Raw genomic sequence first — 21,294 nt, forward strand, 5'->3', positions numbered from 1 at the left:
ATGGGAGGCCAGGGGCGAGAGTAGAGGCCAGACAAATAGGAGGCTGGAAAGGGGTGGGAGGCCGGGGGGTGCGAGTAGAGTCCAGAAAGGCCCTTTTCTTGTGGCTTCTTCCCTGTATCTCTCTTTCCTGCCTTGTTTATTCCTCTGATTCAAGCTCTCTCTCAATCCGTGTGTTCTGCTTCCCACTCATCATATTCTCTCTTTTTCTCTGTCCTGTTCCTGCATATAGTGTGCAGTGAGGCTTCTTGTCTAGGAAGCCGCGTCTCATATGAGCTCTAAGACACCCACATGCATTTTCTCTCAGGTGGAGGAGAGCCAAACGACTGGAATTACAGAAGAGGAAGGGAAGAGAGAAGGAGAGGGAAGCATCTGAAGTGTCAAAGTCTCCCGGCAGCCCCGAGACGGAGAGCTGCAGTGAGTACCGGGCCCTGTCACCCCTCTTCTGCATCCTGGGCCCTCCCCTGGCTCCCTCTCTTTCTCACATTGCTACGATTATTAATTTTTTTCTGCTCGTTTACCTTCTTTCTCCATCTGTCTCTGACTTGTCCTCATCGTTTAGGTCCTCCCTCTTGGTCTTTTTTTCCTTCTTCCCTTCTTTCTGTGCAGCTCTTGGTTACTAGTATTGCTTTCCTCCTTTTCTGTCCTATAGCCTGTCAGTATTTCTGCTTTGGTGCTCTCGGTCTGGCTCCTGGTCCCTTGATTCGAGGCCTTCCTTCTCGGCTCCGTAGCACGTCACAGATCTACTGCTTTCTCCATGTCTATTCTATTCTATTTCCTCATCTCTCTTTGTCCAGGTCCCTGCCGCTATTCTTTTTTCCTCTGTCATGCTGCAGGTTTGTTTTTTTTTTTGGCATCTCCTTCCTGCTCCCCGTTCTTCATTTTTGGTCTGTGTCCTGCTCCTTTTTCTTTTTTCTGCTGCTGCTTTTCCTGTCTCCATGCTGCTTCTTTCTCCATCTCTGTGGGACTGCCTGTCCCCATTCTTCTTTCGCTGTCCTTTTCCCTGCTTCGTGCTTTCTCGTTACACCGCCCCTGTCCAGCCATCTGTCATTTTTCTCCTCTCTTGTAGCGGCCTGCACCCTGCTTCTCATTTGTGGCAGCCCCTGCCCAGCAGAGTGTGGCTCCAGGAGCCGACTGACCGACTGTTCTCTGCTGGACTGATGGGTGCAGCTCCGGGAAGGACTGCCGAGGTGTCTCAGGGGCAGGGAGAGCGTCAGGGGCACCGAGGCTCGGAGCAGACGGGTTCCCCAGACTCATTCGGTGCGTGACTGAATAAACACTCATTGTCTCTTTTGCCTTCTTGCCTGTGTTTGTGCTTCCTTTGCATGTGATGAGGGGTGCAAGGGACCCCAGGGGAGGAAGAGACTCACTTTGTGGCGTGGGAGATGGCCCCCTGTTCCTGCTGGGCTCCAGCTATGGGCAGAGGCTGGAGAAGCCCCAGGTGCGGGCAGCGGGGCTGATGGCGACAGCCCCTCCCTTTAATTCGGTGGCTGCCGGTGGGTGTGCTGGTGCTGCAGTGCCCCGGGTGGCTGCGGAGGGGCCAGTGCGAGCCGAGAGAGGACTGGAGCCGTCGCCGAGCTCCAGCTGCTGCAAAAGAGAAAGTGAACGGGAGGGGGTGGGTAGGGGGGGTGACCGACCGGCGGGTCTTGGGGAAAGCCCCCAGGAGGGCAGCAGTGCCTGTGGGGGGCCTGCTGGGCACTGCGTCGGAGGTGACTAGCGGTGGGGGTGTGGCACCCCGTCGGAACCGCCGGCGGGTGGGGCGCGGTGTCCCAGCCAGCTCGGGCAGAGGGGAAGGTGCCTTTCGCGGCGTGCTGGGAGCTGTAGTCTTGGGCTGCTTTAGTTCCCTATTGCTTTTAAAATATTCTTGCTCCACCTCTCTTTTTTCCATTTGCTGTCTTTTAAAAATTATTCCTCGCATTTCAGTAGCGCCCTCTCTGTTTAAATTTTCTGTCCGGGTCTTCATTTATTTATTTGCTCTCCCTATTTTTTAATTCTTACCCCCCCTTAAACCCTTGGGTTTTCAACTTTGGTGTCTGCTGTTGTCAAGCTCCCTATCCCTATATTTTATTTCTTTTCTGCGCACCGTGTGGCCTGTTGCTTTTATGATATACTTGCTATGTCTCTATTTAGTTTGTCATCCTTATTTTGTAATTTTTTCTCTCTTAATCTGATGGATGTTAATTTTTGTTTACATCTGATTTTACGTAGCTTTCTGTTTCTCTTTTTAAATCTTTTTCTCTCTTAATCCCCATCGCTTTTAAAATTTATTCTCTATGTTTCTGTTTATTTTGTTTACTATCGTTAATTTTAAACTTTTTTCCTTTATCTTCGTAATTCCTGTCACTTTTAATATTTTCTATGTTTAAGGAAGGGGTTAAAGGGATTTTACTAGAAGCAGACTTGCCTAATAGGTAAGGAATTTAGTAGAAGCAGCACGGCCTGATAGTTGCTGTGCAGAGAACTGACAGTGCTTATCTATTGTGTAAATTAACTGAGGCAGAGTCTTGCATTTCGTTACAAGGCAGGTAGTTCCTGATAAGGGCTGGGGAGTCGCCTAGAACCAGCTAAGACTGACCTTGCGGTTTGGATGGAAGCTAGAAGAGAACTGAGTTTGTCCAGAAACAAAAGTCAATCAGCAAACACCGCGACGAAGAGGATGAGCCTTCATCTTGGGACTCCCTATGACCACCACCAGGAGGCACTGCACAAGCGCAGCTGGGAGGAGTCTATGGAAATGATGCTTTGGAACTGATTTTAATATGAAGCAGGGATAAGTCATGCATATGTATAGGTGGATTGGGAGTTTGATAAATATATAATATTTGACTGTATAAATTGAAGAAGCAAGTTACTGTCCGGCACGCACGACTTTGGTGGGGCTACCCCCGTGCCACCCGTCACCGAATAAACGTACCTACTTTACAATCTCACAGATCGTGGAGTCTGTTTTCCGCATGTCAATGTCATCTTTTTTCCAGTTTGCTGTCTGTATTTTTTTTTCTCATCTGTCCTTTACACATTTGCTTTTGAAATGTTATTTCATTGTCTGCATTTTTGTTATAGTTTGGCTGTGGCTGGCAACAATAGGGCCACGCGGCTGCTCTGCCACCCCTCTCCCCGCTGGGCTGGGGAGGACAATAGAAAGAAAAAGGCAAAAACGCATAGGTCGGAATAAGGGCAGTTCTAACAGAACAGCAAACAAAGGGAACAGTAACCACAACAATACCGATAGGGAGAATACACAAAACAAATAGAGGGATGCACAGAGGGACTCTCACCACCCGCTGCCGCGTGCTCCCGAGCCTCGACTGACTTCCCGCCGCACAGGTCTCCCCAGCCAGAACCCAGTGTGACGGCACGTGGTATGGAATACCCTGTTCTGTTTGGCCAGGTTGGGTCAGCCTGCCCGGCTGTGTCCCCTCCTGGCTCCTGGTGAAAATTAACCCTGTCCTGGCTGAACCCAGGACAGTTTTACTTCACCGTCTGTGTTTTTCTTTTTTTTTTACTTTATTGTCTCAATTATTTTTTCAAAATACCCTTTCTGTGTTTACTTTTATCCCACTTGCTGGTTTTGGTTTTTAGTTTTCTTGTTTTTCCTTAGCACCGTCACCTTTACAATTTTCTATCTATGTCTACTTTTATCCAGCTCCCATCCCTAGTTTTAATTCTTTCTTGTCTGTTGTGTACCCTGTCAGTTATAATTTTTTTTTTATGTCTCCATTATAGTTCGCTGTCGCTATTTTTAATTTTTCTTTTATTTTCTTAATCCAGTCGCTTTTAAACTAATCTTTCTGTGTCTACTTCTATCTACCTCGCCGTCCCTGTTTTTCAGTTGTTCACTTTCGCATTCCTATTAGTTTTGAAACTTTGTTTCTAGGAGTGCTTTTATCTCATTGTCTCTCCCTTTGTTAATTTTTTCCTGTTTCCCGTATCCCGTCTCCTGTAAAATTTTTGTCCTAGGTGTGCTTTTATCAAGATGTGTCTCCCTGTTTTTTAATGGTTTCTCGTCTGCCCGGTACCATGTTGGTTTTACGTTTTCTTTCCTAGTCTATTATTACCCAGTTCGCCACCTTTCTTTTTCAGTTTGTTCTCGTCTGTCCTGTACATGGTCACTTTTGTAATTTTCTTTCCATTTCTCTTAGCTATTTAGTTTTTTTTGCTGTTTTAAAATTTTTTCCTCTCTCGATATCTTCACTTTTGAATTTTTGTTTCTGTGTTCACGTTCATGTATTTTTATGTCTCTATTGTCTGCTTTTTTCCCATCTGTCCTCTACATTGTCAATGTTAAAATTTGTTTTTGAAGTCTACCTCCTGGGTTCAGCTGGGCCAGCGCTAATGTTCACAACAAGCGGGTCTGGCAAACCGAAACCAGCCGATTGAACGGGACGTTCTGTACCGTGTGATGTCACACTCGTTATTTAAGGGGGCGAGCTGGCTGAAGGAGGGGGATTTGCTAGTCATGAGGAAGGTGAGCATTGGGCGGCGAGAACATAGCATGCCGTATATTCTTTTTATCGGTAATCGTTGTTATCTTTCTTCTCCCTTTGCTGTTCTGTTAAACTGTTTTTATCGCAACCCACACGTTTTGCCTTTTCCTTCCGACTCTCCTCCCTGTGCCACCGGGGGTGGGAGAGAGCAACTGCGTGGTTGGTTGTCACCAGCAGGGACTAAACCACAATGCTGCCTTTTAGTTTGGTCTTTTTGTTTTTAAGTTCTTTCCTCTCTTACTCCCAGGGCTTTTAAAAATTTTTATTTTTATTTCATTTCTGTATTTATTTTTTAATTATTTTGTCTCCTTATCCGTTGGCAACATGGCTTTTTAAATTTACCTTCTGCATCTCCATTTTAGTTTGCCAATGTTTCTTTTTATTTTTTTCTATTTATTTCCCTAATCCCCCCCCCTGTTAAAATTTAATTCATTTATCCCAGTTTACTGTCTTGATTGTGGTGTTATTTCTTTAAAATATTTGTTGTGTTTCCTTAGAGCTGTTGTTTTTTAAGTTTTCTTCCTCAGGCTTTTTCAGGTTGCTGTCTCTATTTTTTTAGTTTTTCCCTTTATATTCTTAATGCCCCTCGTATCCGAGCGTTCTACGTCTGCTTTTTTCCCTTCGATGTCTTTTTTTTTAATTATTCATTCTCTTTCCTTAGCGCCCTTTCCTTTTAGATTTTCTACGTCTCTGTTTTAGTTTGCTTTCCATAATTTTTAATTTTTTTCCCCTTTATTTCCCTCATCTCTGTCGTTTTTTAAATTTCGTACCTTTCTCTCATTCGCCGCCTTTACATTTTAATTGTGTTTTCTCAGGTTTCCTTAGCGCCATTGCTTTTTAGATTTTGTTTCTTTTTACATCTCGGTATAATTTCTCATCGCTCTTTAAATTTTGGTTTGTTTCCTTAATTTCTTTTATAACCTTCTGTATAATTTTATCCCGTTTGCTGTGTTTATCGCCCTGTCCTCGTATTTAATTTATTTCCTGTGTTTCCTTAGCACCCTCCCTTTGTAAGTTTTCTCTCTCTGTTTCTTTTAGTTTGCTGTTCTGTTTGTTCATTTTTCCCTTTATTTCCCTAATCCCCTCGCTTTTTAAATTTTCTTTTTAGACCCGCTTTTGTTCCTTCTGCTGTTTTTTAAAATTATTTCTCGTCCTTCTTTTGTGCTATTGGTTTTAAAATTTTCTTTCTGAGTCTCCATTTGTGTAATTATTAGTAAAATTAAGGTTTATATGAAAAACGCGTTCACCCACTGAGGAAAAGCATGAAATCAAAAGGAGGTCTGAGGATGGGACACAGCTGCAGCAGCCATGCGAGGAATCCACTAACACAGCAACTCCCTGCAATGTACCATAGAGGACGGCACGGCGCGGAGACTCGGTGGCCGTGCTCCGTGATGATAAAGCGGGAAGAAATGGTTCTCTAGAACCGATAAGCAGCTCTTCTGGTCCCCTGAGCCGACACGTTTTTCGAAACCTTGGCAAAGCGCTATCCTCTCGTGAACTTTGCTTGTTTTAATATCATTTTAATACCAAAACACACCTCCACCGCGAAGGCTACCCGCCTCCCAGGTGCGACCACACCTCTTTGAGTCTGCGTTCTCGATTTTTCGTAAACTATACCTTTAATTGTGAAGCGAGAGAATTTTACACCAATCATGATAAAAGGTATGTATGACTACAGTCACTCAAATTCCACCTTAAAGGTAGAAAGGATATAAAAATAGCCAGGGAAATGGGGGATTTTCAGAGAAGATCATCTTTGGAGGAAAAGAAGATAACACTGTGAGCAAGTCAAGGGAAACTCCACCTCAGACTGCCTCTGACAACCGGGATCGGCCAACGGGCTGAACCTTGCTTCTCTCCCCCTCCTTGGGACCCCTTGGGTGAGACTTAAACTAAGCGCTTTTCTCAGGACTAGTTACTCCCTAGTGTTTATAGCCAGGCTGTACTATTTATAAACTTTTCACGCGTTTCATATTTGCACGTGCTTTCTTGCAGACAGTCACTATCCCCGGCAATTCAAAAAACATATATACCTGTTACACAAATAAAACTGCACTGTTTAAGTAGCCAGTTGTCACAGTTTCTCACCGAACGTGACCAAATGCAGCCGTGCTAGTTCATGAGCATGACTGACTGCTATTAGCGTATCCAGAATCGTGGTAGTTTAATACACATATTAAACGCCAGTGGACTGGTAGTGGCAAATTGGACATCACTCAGAATTTAAACCTAGCTGCACCTAGCCTCTCACTTTGGTGAAGAGACTTAGAAAGCAAGGGGGTTTATCTTCTGCAAAATTAAAGCCATACCTTTTTAGTTTGCTATCTCTATTTCATAATTACTTCCTATACTTTCTTAATGCTTATCAGTTTTAAAATGTTCTTCGTACGCCTGCTTTTGTTGCTTCGATGTCTTGAGTTTTAGCTATTTCTTCTGTTTCTTTAGCGCCCTCGCTTTTTAGATTTTCTTTCTGCGTCTGCATTTTAGTTCACTGTCCCGGTGTTTCAGGTTTTTATCCTCCCTTTTTTTCCACGGTGGCTGCAGAAGGGCCTGGGAGGGGGCCATGTGCTGCAGGGCTGGAGCCAATGCCCCTGTTCTTTCAGGATGGGCTCCAGCTGTCTACCAGGGCAGCCCGGGTGGGACACGTGAGGTAAGAATAGGGTCGGGCCAAGGTATTAAAAAGGATGTGGGCAGGGATGGGCTGGGGCAGCCCCTGGTGCTGCCCCTGAGGCTGAGGATAGGGCCGGCCCTGCTGTGCCTCCGGGCTCCTGCTGGCAAGGGGAATCCCGGAGCATGCCTGCCTGCAGGAGCTGGCCGAGGAGCAAATCGAAAGGCATTCCGCAGGCAGCTGCCTCCAGCAAGAAACAGTCAAACCCGCAGCGAGGAAGGATTCCTCGGAGCCATCCCCGACACAGCGCACTGCTGGCGCGTGGCTCCGGGAGCTCGCTGCTTTTGTCGGCTGCATGTGCGAAGCGTCAAGCGTCTGGGAAGCCTCGCGGGACAGAAGCGTCCAGGCTAGGATCGGGCAGCTGGCACTGCGCAAGAGGAAGGTGGCAGAGATTGACAGAGAAGCTTCAGGGTAGCAAAGGTCTTTTGCCGGGAGCTGCGGTGAGTCATGAGTCTGGGCCCATCCCTGCTGTGCTTCTCCAGATCTCTGCCTGCATTCCTCTCCTTTTCAGGCTGTTTGGCTCCCCGAAGTGTTACGTTCTTGTGCCAACACTGCCCTGTTTCTTGTCGCCTTCTACGTTTCCTTTCTACGTCTCTCCTGTTCTGGCTGCCCAGCTGTTATTATGTCATTCTTCTCCCACTGCCTTCTTCCCTCTTTCTTGGGAAAATTGCAGTTCTAGGTCTCCCTCTACCCAGTGACCTACATCTGTTTTCAGCAACCCCTTCTACTCTTCTCCCTGTCACTCTTCCGATGTCCTTTCCCTGGGACTGTCTGTCAGGTTCCCTCTCCTGATGTTTAACTTCTTGCCCGTATGGCCAGTACCCTGTTGCTTTCTAAATTTGCTTCTTGTGTCTACGTTTAACCGGTTCCCCGTCCATGTGTTTTATTCCTTCCTGCCTGCCCTCTATTGCTTTTTGAATTTCATTTCATTTATGTAGTTTGTCGAGCCTATTTTTAGGCATTTTTTTCTCTCTCTTCTTAATCCATTTGCTTTTTAAATTTTCCTAATATGTCAACTTTAATCCAGTTTGTTGTCCTTATTTTTCAATTTTTTTCCCCTCTGTCCTTTACCCCGTCACTTTCGAAATTCTCCTTCTGCATCTACTTTTACGAAGTTGCCCATCCCCATTTTTAATTGTTCTTTGTCGGTCATGTAGCCCATCGCTTTTACTATTATTATGAAGTTCGTTATCCCTATATTTCATTTATTTCTTTAATTCCCTAATAGCTGTTGCTTTTTAAACGTTCTCCCTGTCTACTTTTATCCTGTGTGCTGTGTTTGTTAATTTTTTTCTTCTCTCTTTAGCCCCATCGCTTTTTAAATTCTCTTTCGGCGTCTTGGTTTTACTTCGCGATCCCTATTTTTGAACATTTTTTCCTTCCTTTTCATAATCTACTTCGCTTCTAAAATCTTTCTGTGTAACTTTTTCCCAATCGCTATCTTTAGTTTTAGATAATTTCTTCTCTTTCCTTAGCGCTGTTACTTTTTAAATTTTCCATCTGTGTCTTAGTTTGCCGTTGCTATTTTTTAGTTCTTCCTCTGCCTTTTTAAATTGTTTTGTCATCTTTTTTTCCTCGGTGCCGGCGCTCTTTACATTTTCCTTCTGTGTGTCCATTTTAGTTCGCTGTAGCTAATTCTTAATTAGTTCTTTGTTTCTGTGGTCACCATCGGTTTTAAAATTGTCTGTCAGTTTTTATTTCATTTGCTGTCTCTTCACCTATTTGTCCTTGTTTTTTCTGTAGCGCCTGTCCTGTTTCACAATTTTTTTCTACTTTTTTCAGTTCAATGTTGCTATGATTTAATTTTTTACGTATTTCCTTGATCCTATTTGCTTCTAAAATTTTATATCTTCTTTTATTCCATTCCCTATCTTTATTTTTAATTATTTCTCGTCTTCTCTTAGTGCTGACACTCTTTAGATTTTCTTCCTACGTTTCCATTTTACTTCACTGTCCCTACGTTTGATTGTTCCCTTTATTTCTCTAAAATGGCTTGCTTGCAAAATTTGCTTTCTATGACTAATTTTATTCCCTTTGCTGTTTTTCCTAAAATTATTGCTTTTCTTTCCTTAGCGCATACGCTTTTTAAATTTGTCTCTATGTCTCTGATTTAGTTCTCGGTCTCTTTTAAAATTTGTTCCTTGTTTCGTTGGTCTCTGTGGCTTTTAAAATTTTTTGTCTTCTTTTAGCCCATCCTCTGTCTTTACTTTGAATTATTTCTTCTCTTTCCTTATCACCCTCGCATTTTAGTTTTTCTTTCTTCCTCTCTTGTTTTAGTTTGCCATTTTTCCATTTATTTGCCTGATCTCCTTTGCTTTTAGACTTCTGTTCCGTTTGCTGTCTTTATATCGCTGTTTTTTTTAAATAATTTGTTGCGTTTTCTTTGCGCCGTCGCTTTTCACGTGTTCTTTCTACATCTGTTTTAGCGTGCTGTCCCTCTTCTTTCATTTTTTCCTTTATTTCCCTAACGCCCATTGCTTTTTCTATGTTCTTTCTATGTCCAGTTTTCCCCCTTCAACGTCTTTATTTCTGGACTTTTACTAGCGCCGTTGCTTTTAAAATTGTCTTTCTATTTCTCCTTATAGTTTGCCATTGCCATTTTTTTTCCTTCCTTCCTTCCTTGCCGCTGGTTTTTAATTTTCCCATCTACTTTTGTCCCTTTTGCTGTCTTTATGTTTTCTTTCTTGTCTTTCCTTAGCACGGTCACGTTTTAAACTTTCTCTTTACGTCTCTGTTTTGGTATGCTGTCCGTATTTCATAATTTTCTCCTTCCCTAACAGCTGTGTTCTTTTTACGCCTACTTTTGATGCTTTTGCTGCCTTTTTAAAATTGTTTCTTGTCTGTCTTTAGTGCCGTTGCTATTTAAATTTTCTTTCTGTGCCTGTGTTTATCCCATTTGCTGTTTTTATTTTGCTATCGGTTAAATAATTTCTTATCTTTCCTTAGCGCCCTCGCTTTTAAAATTTTCTTTCTGCATCTATGTTCTCGTATGCCATCGCTTCTTTTTTTGCCATTTATTTCCTTAATCCCCATCGCTTTTTAGATTGTATATATTTATCCTGGTTCATGGTCTTTATTTCATCGTTCACGCTTTTGAATATTTGTCACGTTTCCTTAGCGCCGTCGCTTGTTATGTTTTCTTTCTATACCCGTTTTAGTTTGCTGTCCCTATTTTTTAGTTTTTCCCTTTATTTCCTTAACACCCTTCGCTTTTAAAATGTTCTTCCTGTAGGCTTTTTCCCCATAGGTGCCTTTCTTTTTGGTTCTTCTGTTTTCGTGGTCCCCCAGCCTTTTAGCTTTTCAGCATTTCTTTCTATGTCTCCGTTTTAGTTGTCTGTCCTTAAGTTTTAATTTTTCCTTTTATTTCTCTAACCTTTGTCAGTTTTTTAATTTTCTACTTCTATGTCATTCGCCGCGTTTATTTTTTAATTAACTTTTCTCATTTTTCTTTAGCGCTGTGGAGTTTTACTTGTTATTTCTACATCTCCGTTTTAGTTTGCTTTCACCACTTTTTAGTTTTTTATTTTTGTAATCCTCGTTTCCCTTAAAAACATCTGTCTACTTTTATCCAATTTTCCGCCTTTATTTCTTGTCTTTCCTTAGAGCCCTCAATTTTTAGGTTTTCTTTCTACACCCGTTTTGGTTTGCCATCCCTATTTTTGAATTTTTCGCTTTATTTCCTTAACTCCTGTCATTTTTTTCAGTTTCATTCATTTACCCTATTCACTTTTTTTCTTTCGCTATTATTTCTTTGAAGTATTTATTGTCTTGCCTTAGTGCTCTTGCTTTTGAAATTTTCTTCATACATCTTAGCTTTATGTTCCAGTTTTTTTAGTTTTTCCCTTTATTTTCCTAAGCCCGCTCGCTATTTTAATGTTCTTTCAATGCTAGCGTGTTTTTGTTTGACGTCGTTATTTTAGTTATTTCTCATCTTTCCTTAGCGCCCTCGCATTTCAGGTTTTCTAAGTCTCCGTTACAGTTTGCTGTCCCTGTATCTTTTTCTCCTCTTTATTTGTTTAATCTCCCTCGCTTTTTAAATTTTCTGTCTACGCCTGCTGTTATTTCCTTTGCTATTTTTAAAAATTTATTTCTCATTTTTCCTTAGTGCTGTAGATTTAGAAATTTTCTTTCTAAATCTGTTTTGTTTGTCACGTCTGTTTTAAAATCTTTTCCTTATTTCTTTAATCCCCGTAGCTTTTAAAATTTTCTGTCTACTTTATCTCGTTCATTTCTTTATTTGTCTACCTTCATTTTTATTTTATTTATTGTCATTCCTCAGCGCCGCAGCTTTTTAGCTTTAATTTCTAGACCTTTGTTATACTTTACTGTACCATTTTTTTTTCCATAATTTTTTTCCTTTATTTCCCTAATGCTTGTTGGTCTCTAAATTTTCTTTCCTTTAGCTGTCTTTTTTTAATTGTTTCTTCTCTCGCTTCTACGCCATTGCTGTTTAGATGTACATCCTACCTTTCTGTTTTAGGACGTCATCTTTGTTTATTCAATTTTCCTTATTTCCTTAACCATCGTTGTTTTTAAAAACTCTCCCTACTTTTATCCCGTTCTCCGTCTTTATTTCCGTGTCTAAATGTTTACATTATTTCTTGTCTGTCTTTACTGGCTTCTCGTATTACGTATTTTTTTCTACATATTTGTTTTAGTTTACTGTCCCTAGTTTGTATTTTTGCCCTTTATGTCCTTAAACCTCCTAGCTTTTTCAAAGTTCTTTCTACGCCTACTGTTTTTTTCCATTCACTGCCTTTTTAAAATTATTTCTTGCCTCGCTTTGTTGCCATCCTTTTTTAGATTTTATTTCTACATTTGTATTTTAATTGCCCATCGCTATTTTTAATTTTTTTTCCTTATTTCCTTAATCCTCATTGCTTTTAAAATTTTCTGTCTCCTTTTATCCCGTTTGCGGTCTGTATTTGTTCCCCTTTATTTTTTAATTATTTCTCATCTTTTCTCGGCGCTGTCGCTTTTTAATTTTTCTTTCCGCAATTCTCTCTTGGTTTGCAGACTCTTTCACGGTTTTTTCCTTTATTTGTGTCACGCTCTTAGCTCCTCAAGTTTCATTCTATGCCTACTTTTTCCCTTTGTTGTCTTTTTTTCTTTATTTCTTCTGTCTTCTATGCTATGCCTTTTAGATTTTCTTTCTATGTTTCCATTTCAGTTTTCCATCGTGACTTTTAGATTTTTTAATTATTTCTGTAATCACAAGAACTTTTAAAATTTTAAAATTGTATTCCATTTCAGTCTTTGTTTTCGTTTCTTGTCTTTCCTTAGCGTGCTCGCATTTTAAATTTCTCCATCTCTTAATTTGCTGTCCTGTGTTTTATTCTTTCCCTTCATTCCCCTCATTCCCCTCGCTTTTTCAATTTTCTTGCTGCACCTGCCTTTATTCCCTTGGGTTTTTTTTTTTTTTTTTTTTTTTAAATAATTTGTTATCTTTCCTTGGCGCCTGCGCCTTTTAGATATTCCTTCTAATGGATGTGCAGAAACAAACTCCATGACTCATTGTGAGTTATAAAGCAGGTACGTTTATTGCAACACCGGGCACAAGGGGGATCGCTCCTCCTAACTTGGACTCAGAGTCACAAAGCATGCGCCTATTTATTACAAAGTTTCTCTAGGTAGACTGGATTGCTATAATTATTTCTAGGAATAGGTGTGATTGTTATAGTTATTTCTAGGAATTCCTTATTGTTCTCTGCCCCGCTTTGGCGCTTGGGCAGCATTGTCCAGTGGTCATCTGTGGGGGTCTTCTGGATGAAGGCTCGAAGTCCTCTTCGCGGCACGCTTTCACCTTTGGCTCAAAAATTCCCGAGCCGCCTTTTATATTGTCTTTCTACGTTTCTGTTTCCGTGTGCCGTCTCCATTTTTTAAGTTGTTCCTTGTTTCGTTAATCGTCGTCGCTTTTAAAAATTTCCGTCCATTTTTATCCCATTCGCTGTCTGTCTTTTTATTTGTTTCTTCTCTCCTTAGCACCCTCACATTTTAGATATCATTTCTACCTCTCTGTTTTCGTTTGCTGTTCCCATTTTTTATTTTTTACTTTCATTTCCCTACTCCCTTTGTTTTGTAGAAGTTTTTTCTACGTCTACTTTTTTCCCTTTGCTGCGTCCTAAAAATTATTTATTCTCTCGCTTTTTTGCCATGATTTTTTTGGGTTTTTTTCTACATTTTTTTTTTTTTGCTGTCGCTATTTTTAATTTTTTTCCTTACTTCCTTAAAAGCACCGTTGCTTTAAAAATTTCCTGTCTAGCGCTATTCCATTGACCGTCTGTATTTGTTTACCTTTTTTGCTGTCTTTGCGCTCTCGCTTTTTAGATGTTCCTACTACATTTGTCTTTTAGTTTGCTGTCGCTACTTTTAATTTTTTTTTGCTTTATGTCCCTAACGCCCGTCCGTCTCTCAATTTTCTTTCTAGGCCTATTTCTCTTCTCTTTGCCTTCTTTTTAAACATACATCTTCTCTTTCTTCTACGCCGTCGCTTCGTAGATTTTCTTTCGGTGTTTCCTTTTTAGTTTCCCATCTTGACTTTTTGTTTGCTTATGTCCTTACTCGCTATTGCTTTTAAAATTTATGTCTACTTTTATCCCGATGGATACCTTTATTTCACCATCCTTGCGTTTTTAATTATTTCTTGTCCTTTCTTAGCGCTCCCGCTTTTCAATTTTTCCTTCTCCGTCTGTTTTAGCTCGCCGTCCCTACTTTTTCCCTTTATTTCCATCACCTCCGTCGCTTCAATGTTCTTTGTCGCTCTTGCGCCCGTTGTTTTTTAAAAGTTATTTCTGTGGTGGCTTTTTTTTAAAATATTCCTTCTATGTCCAATTGTATTTCGTTTGCTGTCTTTTTTTATCATTATTACTCGTCTTTCCCTAGCGCTGTGGCTTTTTATGTTTTCTGCGTGCATCTCTCTTCTTTGGCGCTCTCTCTATTTTATTTTGTTTCCTCTTATTTCCTCAATCTGTCGTTTGTTCAATGATCTTTCCATGCCCACTTTTACTCCCTTTGCTATTTTTAAAACATTGTTTCTTGTCTTTCCTTAATGACGTCGATTTTAAATTTTTTCCTGCATCGGCTTTAGTTTGCCGTTCCCATTTCTTAGCGTTTTCCATTTATTTCCTTAAAAACCGTCGCTGTTTGATTTTGCTACATTTATCCACTTTGCCTTCTTTAATTTGCCCTCCTTTAAGTATTTGTCTTTCCCTAGCGCTGTCGCTTTTAAGTTTTTTTTACGTGCGTTTTTGTTTGCCGACCCAATTTTCAAGTTTTTATCTTCCCGTCCTCATTTCGGTTTGATGCCCCCGTTGTAATTTTTTTCCTTTATTTCCCTATCGAATAGCACTTCTAAAAGATTCTTTACCCACCTACATTTTTTCATTTCTCTGTCTTCTTAAAATTGTTTTCCACCTTTACTTAGCACCCTCGCTTTGTAATTTTTCTGTCTACGTCTTCATTTAGTTTTCTCTGCCTATTTTTAAAATTTTTTCCTCCCTTAATGCCTTGGATTTTCGAATTGGGTTTCTATGTCTACCGTTATCGAGCTCCCCATCCCTACATCTTATTTTTCTTCCGTGCGTCACGTACCCCTTCCCTTTTATCGTCTACTTAACGTGAGTCTTTTTATTCGGCGTGCCATCTTTATTTTGTACTTTTTTCTCTTAATCCCACCGTTTTAACATTTTTTAATGTCTACTTTTATTTAGTTTTCAGTTTCCTCTTTTTAATCTTTTGCTCTCTCAATTCCCATAGCTTTTGAAATTTCCTTCCTATGTTAGTTTTATTTCATTTGCTGTCCTTATTTTTTTAATTTTTTCCTTTATTTCCCTAATCCCCCTCGCTTCTAGTATTTTATGTGTCTTCCTTTATCCAGTTCACGGTCTGTGGTTCGCAACATCTTTCTCGTCCGTCCTTTTCGCCTTTGCTTTTTACATTGTCTTCCTGTGAGTGCGTTTTTCTTTTTTTCCTTTATTATCCTTTTTTTTTTTTCAAAGGCCCTCTCCGTGCCTTATCCCATTTGCTGTTTTTTTTTTAATAGTTCATTGTCTTTCCTTACCGCCGTCGCCTTTAAAATTTTCTTTCTACGTCGACTTTTGTCAAGCTCCCATCCCCGGTTTTAATTCTTTCTCATCTGTCGTGTACCCTGGCGGTTTTTAGATTTTTTTGTTTTGAGGTGTCTCCATTTTAGTTAGTGGTCCCTAATCTAATTTTTTTTTAAATTTTCTTAATCCAGTCGCTTTTAAAATGGTCTTTCTCGGTCTACTTTTATCCAGCGCCGGTTTCTAGTTTTTAACTGTTTCCTGTCTTTCACGAACCGTGTTGCTTTTAAAATTGTCCGTGTCTACTTTTATCCGGTTCGCTGTCCCTATTTTTCGGTATTTTACTCTCATCATTATTTTTGTTTTGAAATTTTGTTTCTCCGTGTCCTTTTATCTCATTTTCTGTCCCTGATTGTTAACGTTATCTGTATCCCGTAGCTTTACGCATTTTTGTTCTACTTTTAAGATGTCTGTAACTGGGTTTTATTTGTTTCCTGTGTATCGTGTACCCCGTGTCTTTTAGATTTTTTTTTTTTTCCTTTTCTCATCTATTTTTACCTAGCTGCGCCGTCTTTATTTTTTAATTCATTCTAATCTGCTCCATGGCCGGTCGCTGTTAAAATTTTCTTTCTGCGTCTCTCGCCCATTTAGATTTTTCTGCTATTTGAATTTTTTTTCCAGTCTTAACGTGTTCCCTTTACAATTTTATGTTTTTATGTTCAGATTCATGTATTTTTCTCGCTCTTTTCTTTATTTTTTCCCTGTCTGTGCTCTACGAGGTCACTTGAAAAATTTTCTTTCTATGTCTGCTTTCATCGATACTCCTAACCCCATTTTTTATTCTCTCCCGTCTGTCGCACGTCACGTCGCTTTAAAATTTGTTTCAATATTGTCACGTTTTAACGCGGCAGACTGCGACTAAGCTCTAGACAGCCGCTCGCTTACCGCTCCCCTTCCCCCTAGCGGGGCGGGGAGGAGAAACGGACAAAAGGGAAAACTCGTGGGTTGAGATAAGGGCAGTTTAATAACACAATACAGTGAATACTAATACTACTAATAACGATAACAAAGAATACGCAAACTGAGCTATATACGATACAGGTTTTTGAACCACCCGACGACCGATCCGCAGCCGGTCCCCGAGCAGCGGTACGGCGTGCCTAAGTCGCAAATTTTGTAAATTTGACAAAACTCCCGAGAAAGACCGAACTCCCAGAAAAAGTTCGAATTCCCAGAAACGAGAAAGCCGATAGCTTCCCGACTCCCGGCCAATTCCCGTTCATAAACGGAAAACGACCTCTGTCGTATACAATATTTCCATCGGGTGGCTCAGCTGTCTGTCTGGCTACGCTTCCTCTCGGCTCCCTCACGGCCTGACCGTTCGCCGTGTATCAGAAACTGGAAAAAGCCCTCGATTTTGTAGCGCCAGCTGAAACCGTCAGCATTATCAACATTTTTCTCCTGCTAAATCCGAAACACAGCAGCTACCGGGAGGGAAATTAACCGGGACACGTATCTACTTTTATCCAGTTTGCTGCCTTTATTTTTTATGTCACGCTGGTCCGCGCTGTCCCCTGTCGCTTTTGAAATTTTGTTTCTGTGTCTTTGTGTACTTAATTTGATGTTCCTGGTTTGTTTATTTGTTCCTTTATTCCCTTCATCGTGTTGCTTTTTACAGTTTCTTTGTACGTCTGCTTTCATCTCGTTCCCGTCCCTACTTTTTAATTCTTTCTCGTGTGTCTCGTACTCTTTCCATTTATCAATTTCCTTTCTGCGTCTCCATTTATTTAGTTTGTCATCCCTATTTTTAGGGTTTTTTTCTCCTTGAAAGCCTTCAGTTTCTTTCCCCGCGTCTACTTTTATGTCATTTTCTGTCCCTACGTTTCAGCTTTTTTCTCCTCTGCCTTGTACTCGTTTGCTATTTAAATTTGATTTCTACATTTCCTGTTATCGAGCCATCTATCCCTATTTTTTCTCATTTGTCACATACCCTGTTGCTTTTTAAGTTTTCTTTGTATCTGTCCCCCCCCTCCACCCCCCCTCCCCACCGCCCTTTGCTCTCCTTTCATCCCGAGGCTTCAGAGGGTCTCGTTGGCACGCTTTTATCTCTGAAACGTCATTCGTATCCCTCTCGGTTCGCCGGCACGTCCCTTCTTCTTCGGAGCGGGCTTTTTCTCCTCTCCTCCGTCTAGCTCATCTCCAGCGGGTCAGCGTCTCCCTCAGAACCTCCGTGGTCTGTTCAGATCCCCTCCCGAGTACCTTTGCGCCCTCGAGCCGCCATCAGCGTCTCCGGCCACGTCCCCTCTATTTCCGTCACGATGCTTCCTGCGAGCGTCCTGGCGTTCTACGGCCATCCTTTAGTTCAGAAGCGGGCTCTGTACCTTTCCTATTCGAAAGCAAATCCTCCTCGGGCTTTCGTTTCGCGCCATAGCACGTTTACATTGTCTCCGCCACGTCAAATGCCTCTGTTTGGTCCTCGGTCCCTCGGGACGTCCGTTCTCCGTTCGGATCCATTCCCAAGTTTCTATTTGTGTCGGCGATCCCCGGTTTGAATGCGCATCCGCGTTCCTCTCACTCCCGTCAGGACACTTCCCGAGACGGTCCTCGTGCCCCTCGGCACCCTTTGAGCTCTGCCTCCCTCTTTATATATCCCTAATTTAGACAGAGCCCTTCGTCGGGCTTTCCCCGCGCCCCAGAGCTCCCTTACCTTACTTGCTGCCATCTAGGATGTCTCCATTCGGGCGCTCATTCCCAGAGGACATCCGTACGTTACCGGAACACCCTGCGGAGCTTTGCATCATGTCCGCTCGACGCATCCTGGAGACTTCGTCAATCTCTCTAGCCCCCTCGGAACCGCTTCGATCCCTGTGACGAAGCCTCCCATTCTACCGGATCGTTTTTCAAAGCTATCTTTGTGCCCCAGAGCGGTATTTTTCTTTTGTGTCTTAGCCTATGCTTCTATTTGGCGCCGTAAAGATGTCCATCGTCAGCTCCTATCTCCTATTTGGTTTTTCAGAGAAAGGGACAGCCTTCATCTGTTGTTATCGACGCATCTCCCGTGGAGTTTTTTTTGTCGAGTTTTGCAGTTTACTTTTCTTCTATCTACCTAGGAGTTAGTTGGGCCGCTTTTGTACGGTTTCCGATACGTTTCTTGTATTTCCACTTTATTTTTTTTTAACATTTTCTATCCTTTGGGACTCACCTAGTCGTCTTAAGGGAGTCAGCCAGAGAGCGCTTCAAAGCGGCTCCGAATTATCTGCCGTTGACAGTAAATAATTCACTTTGCAACCAGAGATATTGTTGAGAAAAGATTATTATGGAATCAAATTCTGCTTTGTTATTCGGTCCTATCCAGAAAATAGTTCTGGAGTTAGGTCTTATGCCTGGTCTCGCTACAAACAAAGAGTAAACCTGTAGTGTTTTGGTTTTTTTTTAAATAGGAAACCACAAAGCATAACTTTTGGTAATAATATCATTACTGCATTTAGCAAATTATGTTATTAGATAGCTTAGTAGGACCTCTTTTTCTTTCCACACCATAGAAAAATTAAGTTTAATTACTCACTCGGTCACATCGCTGCTGTGACAGATGTAGTTACAGTAGAAGACCAGGTAGAGTTGTTTCCAGTAAGGATCGCCGTCTCTGGTCGGTGCTTCACTCAATGTAAATTTCAGGCAGAGGAGAAAACTAGTTGCTGCTCTTCCCGCCGGCTTTATACCTTTGGGTGGTTCACCCCTCCCCTTTCCCAGAGGAGCATGGGAAGGGTGGTGGGCGAGGCCGGGAGTATATGAGCCACAGCCGCCAGTGGGGGATCTCATTCCACTCTTGGCTTTCTTTGGGCTTAGAGTTCTCCTGTTCCTTTAATCAGTTACAGCTTTTGAGCTAAGCTACTCAGGGAGATGTATTTTGATAATTAGAGAAGTAGAGACTTCTGTTTGAGTGAGGACTTTAAGGATGAGTCAAAGCCAAGCGGTAGATCTGGTAGAGAGTACAATTAACTGCAGCCTTTTTCTTCAGGTGAGTAATATTTTTATTCAGAGTTTGCGTAAGGTGAGATTGTTTAATAGTACGTGTCTTTCTCTTTATTCTAGGTGCATTATGCTTTCCTGGAACTGCTGACTCGATTGAAGATGGAACCTTGCATTTTTTTCACTAGTGGCGCTGTTTACTGTGTAACTTGCTGACACCGTGTCTCTTAATCAGATTGACGATGATGACGTCCAGCAGGGCTTAAGGTAAACATCTTGTACACATTTGTACAGAGATCGAGCATCGCTCAAGCGAGCTGCAGGGTTGTGACACATAGCGATTTTCAGAGCACCGGATGGCTCATCACATTTACTGAAGGCTCAGTAGTCCGTGTCACCCCTGGAAACTTTGCGGTTCGTGGCGGGCCCCTCGTAGATTGTAAGCATCGGGGTTTTGGTACTTTGCGGTCCTGTAGCAGATCCCTGAGGCCGCGGGAAGGCGTAATGTGGGAGATGCCCACAGAACACAGGGCGTGGTTCGGAAGAACGGCTCCCGAGGAGCGGCTGATGTGGGGGATTTGGGGGTGCAAATACAGGGAAGCGGCTGTCGGGAGGGGGCGTGCGGTTCCTTCCTTGCCAGTTCAGGAGAAGAGAAGGGGTTTCTAAAGCTTTGAGACAAGGGGGCGGTTGAGGAAGGGAGGAGGGTTTATTGGCTTCTCTTAGTTTAGTCTTGCAGTCGCAGTGGGACATCAACGAGGTTCGTTTGGTTTGAGTCCCTCAGCGGCTGACCGGGAGCTATGACAAAGAGGAGAGATGAAGCGTAAACCCTCCGGGCCTCCGCATCTGAAGATGGAGGGCTGAACGTCAGGCCTTTGAACCTCAAAGGTGTTAAGGCTTGCACGTGAAGAGCTTAATGTTCTTTTGCATGTGTTTTTGTTTTTTTTCTAACGGCAGGCTGTAGTTGGAATCTAGGTGGTATAGCTGAATGGAAATAAGACCTCTGAAATTCCTAAGCTGTCGGTCAGCATTGGGCTGACTTCTACAATACGCTTTTTGCAGATGCAGAGGAACGAGCCGTGTGCCAAAGGGTGACAGAGGAGAGGCGTGCGGAGCGTCGCAAGAAAGTGGGTTCCCATGTGATGTCGGAGGGACGATGTGACCGGTGGCTATAGGACTAGCTTCTAGGTTTTGATTTGTGGGTGTTTTCTTTAATTTTGAAGGGGCAAAGCGGGTTTACGGGCAGCAGAGGTGACTCAGGCAAGGCGAGCCGTGACTCGCGGCCCGCAGCAGCAGTTAATGTTCAGGTGTCTTATTGTCGGTGAAGATACAAGCTTTGGCAGGGGCTTTTGGCATCGGACCGGCATTTGCGGTGAGCCAGGGCATTAGCGAGGAGGAGCACGGGGCAGATGATTTCTTAATAGCGCAACAGTAACTTTGCGTCTCTTGGTATCTTGGGTTATCAAGAGTGATGAGGGCCGCAGCATCCCATTCCGGACCGAGCAGGTGAGCGGAGAATCCCAGTGCTTCTGAGGGGGATGCTGAGGATGACGTAGGTGTTGGCCAGCATGATGCTTACCGTCAGAACTGTTTGTGGGGTTTTTTTTTTTTGCAGAGGAGGAAGCGGAAAATGACGACTGCTGGAGCATCTGGTTAGCCCATGCGTGTTCATGTTGAGCATGGATTCGGACCCTCGACCCTCTAAAAGCTAAGTTGAGGGATCGGGGAGGGTCTGGAGGGAGGGCACCGCGCTTGGGCATCGCAGGGAGGGCTTGCGAAGTTAGAGTAGGAGAGAAGGACGTGCAGGAGCGGGCCCCTTTGGGCATGTAAAGGGAAGGAAGGGGTCGGTCTTCAGCCCAAGTGAGCAGGGCAGTTCCAGCCCGTGTCTGCGGTGCTATGTTTGTGTCGTCTGCCTTCTGTGTCTTAGACCTTACCAGGGTCCCAACATCCTTTTTGTTCTTCACAGTCAAGGAGCCCATTATGCACATCAGGTACCACCCCTGGGGTATTGAATGCCCCTACTTGTCGGCATAGTGCCAATGGGGCGTGTCTCTTCTTGCCTTACGAGCGTAAAGCGTGGATCGATCTCACGCCTCAGAAGTTTCTAGTCGGTTCTCTTTTGCGGCGTCGT

This window comes from Opisthocomus hoazin, unplaced genomic scaffold (assembly GCF_030867145.1).
Source record: "Opisthocomus hoazin isolate bOpiHoa1 unplaced genomic scaffold, bOpiHoa1.hap1 HAP1_SCAFFOLD_138, whole genome shotgun sequence".
NCBI lineage: Eukaryota > Metazoa > Chordata > Aves > Opisthocomiformes > Opisthocomidae > Opisthocomus > Opisthocomus hoazin.